The following is a 4,168-nucleotide window of genomic DNA, read 5'->3' as shown; positions in this document are numbered from 1 at the left end:
GTTCGTGTGTCTGAGTCATGTATGGAACAATGTGTAAATGTTTTATGTGTAATTCTGATCTGCACACCTGGACTCACATCCTCCTTGGCTCTGATGTTTGGAGGAGAAGCAGCAGGAGGACGACACGTCCTCTGATTGTGTCACTTCATACTACTTGTTAGTGGATTAATCAGGAGCTCAAGCATGTGGGTGACAACTCTGCTGCTGTCGAGTATGTACAGTAATGAGGTGTGTATTTGGAAGGGGGGGTCACACGCCGTGAACAGGTAGAAGAACAAGGTCGTTACTGTGCTAAAGTACCATCAGTCTGACACCGCTTCATCCTCTCTGTCACAAGAAATATGACTCATAGATGACCTCCAATGGCTGAACTATGAAGGCTGTGCGCACCGCCACACAGTGGAGTACTGTAATTTTATAAGCCCCGCCCCCCTTCCTACTCTCTCTGTAGTGGTCGTCACCTCTTGTTTTCGAGAAATACAACGAAGGTCTAACCATCAGCTGCTCGGTCCCCATGGAAACGCTGACCTCACACCGTGACCCGTGGTCAGGTCTGGTCATTGTGGAGGAGTGTGAGGGGTTGCGTTACTGACAGGAAAAGGTCCAATGTTCCTGCAGTGGCCGTCGCTTATGCTTGTGGCAAAGCTCTGAAAGCACTCAGTGAATGTTTGGACTTTGCAGCTTTAGAAATATTTTAAACACTTCTTGAGATTGACATTTTTGGAGATCAGTGGTTCCACAGTGGAATGCTGATGTTCTTATTTTGAAAAACTGAAACTGTTCAGTATCAGCTCTGATATTTTTTGGAGAAATGTTTGGGGAAAAAAATTGATTCAAACTTTATGCAAAAACTTCCTATCTAACAGTTTTATATCTAAATCTTTTCACTGTAAAAAGTGAAATATTGGATCAGTTTAAAAAGCTTTGTAATTTGTTACATTTAAAAATATTAGTTATTTTTTCTTCAAATTACATTTTTAGGTTGAGTTAACCATCAACTCAAAATTTTTATTTGACGAAAATTAATAATTTTACATGTAACAAATTACAGAACTTTTGTTTCACTTTTTCAGTGTGGAGTACCTCAGGGCAAATACCTTGGACACCAATAAATTACGCAATGTACACTTTAAAATAAGGAAACGCTGTAAAAATAATCTTTAAAGACTAAAGGCTTCCGAACAGTGAAAATGAAATCTGAAGTGTAACAACAAGATGACATGAATTTACTCCGCCCACTTCAACAAACCTTTGAAAACAGCTATTAGGTGAGACAATGTGTAATTTAAGCTTTGTTGGGTCCGCCCATCTGCCAATCAAAGACACACCCTAACAATGGCAAAAATCTGACCTAATTAGAAAGATGACAAATACAATTTTTTAAACAGCTCTTTCCCCAAGTCTGCTAATTATTTTGCGTTTTTTTTTACATATATTTTATATCAGCTGCCTAATTCTGGTCTATTCTATATGTGACTGTGATGCTCTTTCTAACAGCCTGTTGAGGACAATAAAGTCATTTAATTTGAATTCCATATTTCTACACCAAAGCCGTATGTTTTTTTAGCAGGTTGGTGGACCTAACAAAGCTTCCAACTTTACTTTGTACCACCCAATTGTTGTTGGAATGTTGCTAAAGCGGGTGGGGTCAGTTGCGGTCAGAGTTCCCACTTCAGGCATTTGTCTGTTTTGCCTTAGAGCTGATCCTGGAAACAAAGAGCTTCTGCGTGTTGAAGATACCTGTCTATCAAAGTAAGCTCTGATAGTTACACCTGTTATTGAAATGCATATTTGAGGTCAGGCTAAAATATAGTTAGTCATATTTAATTAAAAAATTTATTTTTAAAAATGTATTTTGATGTGAATCATTTCATGGAAAGGTCATTGATGCTGATCATACACTTGTGCTTTTGACTCAAATTTGCGGTAGTGCAGGGTTTTCTGCTGCAGCAGAACTGGATCAGGTTACGGTGACTTCAATAAACGGTGATTTTAATGTTCCTGATGTGTGGTTTCTAAATCTGAACTGGACCGCAGCAAGAACAGGAAACACCAACATTAAAGCAGAAACCCCGAAAGCTCACTGTGGTTCAGTTTGACGTGACACGCCTAAGTAATGACACAAATATGAAGAAACCTGTCTGTAGCTGTGGAGGACACGTCCCAGATGTCCCTGTCCTACTGACCGAGGATCCACCTGGGGACTGGTAAGACAGGCGAGAGGTTCAGCATCAAATCAGAAAAGTTGGACCCAACCATTGTTTCCCCCCTGTGACTGCAGCTCATGCACGCATGCTGCATGTGCACAGCTGTGTCTCTTCTCTTCAGAGACCCCACCCCTCCACCCCCTCGCAGTCCTCCAGGACGGTGCATGGATCCGAGTCTGCAGAGGAAGCGAGGCTGACAGAAAAACAAACATGTGCTGAGAAGCTGGCCTTCCTCGCCCTCCTCTTCCTGCTGCAGTTAGGACGCCATGTATGGTCTGACAGGAAACTTTCAAACCTCTAGCAGGGAGGGCCTCTGCCTGGGAGCCTCAGGGGTGAGCCCTGTATTTTTAGAGAAGCAGACTTACTGGCTCTGCTGATGAGGGCTGGGAAGTGTTTGTGTGTCTGTGAATGAGTGTGTTTGTAGGCTCAGTTTGTGAGTGTGTTAGGGACCGAACTAAAAAGGCAGGAAGGCGCAGGGGTGTTTAATAAAAGGTGTGATTCATTTTAACCAAAAAAAAAAAACAAAAAAAAACTCAACAGGAAGCACAGGAAGTCTGTAAAATAGGTCAGCTCAACATAACTGTACTCAAAATAGCAACAATAATTCAGACTGTTAACCAAAAATTAACTGACGTAACACACAAAAGAATTAATTTATGGTTTGATCAAACCACATAAAACACAAAGAGGAAAACAAAAATGACTTCATAAAAATGGAGCACTAAAAAAACCAAACCAGGATAACCCCCCCACTTTAGACTTTCACGTGGTACGGTCTAATGAGCTACTTCCAGCTGCACCTTTGAACACACCTTTGGTTTTTTGAAGCAGTTAACAAACAAAACAAGATCCTCCTTCACTATATATCTATGTATTATTAATGCTGTCATTTAATAGTTAAATTTATAAACTAGATACTATAATAAACCAGCTCAACCAATTTGCTAATTGTTCATTTTGTCATGTGGAGGTAAAAGATATATCGATGTGTGCTAAAGCGTGTGTTTCAATACATTTATGAGCATGTTGGCATGGATTTGTGTGAGTGTGTTACAATGTTTTCTATTTTAAGAGTGTGTGTTGGCTTCATTGTTATGCTGCTTGTGTGTGTGCACACTAGTAGGAGTGGGTTTGTGAATGTCTTCTCCAGCGTGTTTGTTTTTGTGTTTGTTGGCTTGTCAGGTATCGGTGTGTTTGTGAGCTGTGTGTGAGCATGTTTGTGTGCTTGTGTGTGAGAATGTGTGTGTTTGAGAGCTATTTTGTATATGAGTATGTTTCTCAGTGTGTATGCTGCTATATGTTGCATTTTTGTGTTGCTTTTGTGTGTTTTTTGGGGGCTGTTTGCATTTGTTTGGACTGTTCGTGTTTGTGCGTGTGTGAGCTTGTTTGTAAGCGCATGTGTCTTTTTGTCAGTGTGTGTGTGAGTTTTGGAAGTTGTGTGAATTCATGCTGTTTGTGTGCCTGTAAACCTGTGTTCTATAGTGCTCATGTGGGTGAACATGTACTGGAGTGTTTGCTCACACATTCTCACTCCCAAGTCGTCACTTAGTGACGTTTGGTTAAGGACCCCTCCGTGTGAAAAATTGGCATTTTTGGTGTTTCCCAACTCGTTTTTAGAAGTTCTGGCTGTTCCTGTCAAATCATGGATTGTCAACCTCTGGGCCGTGAACAGGATCCGGTCCAGTACCGGGACGTGGAGTGCACCGGTACCCTAAACCAGTACTGGTATCCTAACCTGGAACAGGCTGGGTTTGGAGACTGATACTGGGTTTGGGTACCAGTGCATTTAACGTCCCAGTATTGGACTGGTACCGGGTTTGGGCCGGTCCTGGACGTGTCCTGAGGACCAGTTCGCATCCGGACCGTGTCCCGAGGAATGCGGACGTCAAAAAGTGATGCGGAAGGGTCCTCAACCAAATGTCAATATGTGACAACTTGGAGATTGTGTTGGTGTATTTGTA

Source organism: Oryzias melastigma, linkage group LG17 (genome assembly GCF_002922805.2).
Source record: "Oryzias melastigma strain HK-1 linkage group LG17, ASM292280v2, whole genome shotgun sequence".
Lineage (NCBI taxonomy): Eukaryota > Metazoa > Chordata > Actinopteri > Beloniformes > Adrianichthyidae > Oryzias > Oryzias melastigma.
This window is presented reverse-complemented; position numbering follows the sequence as displayed.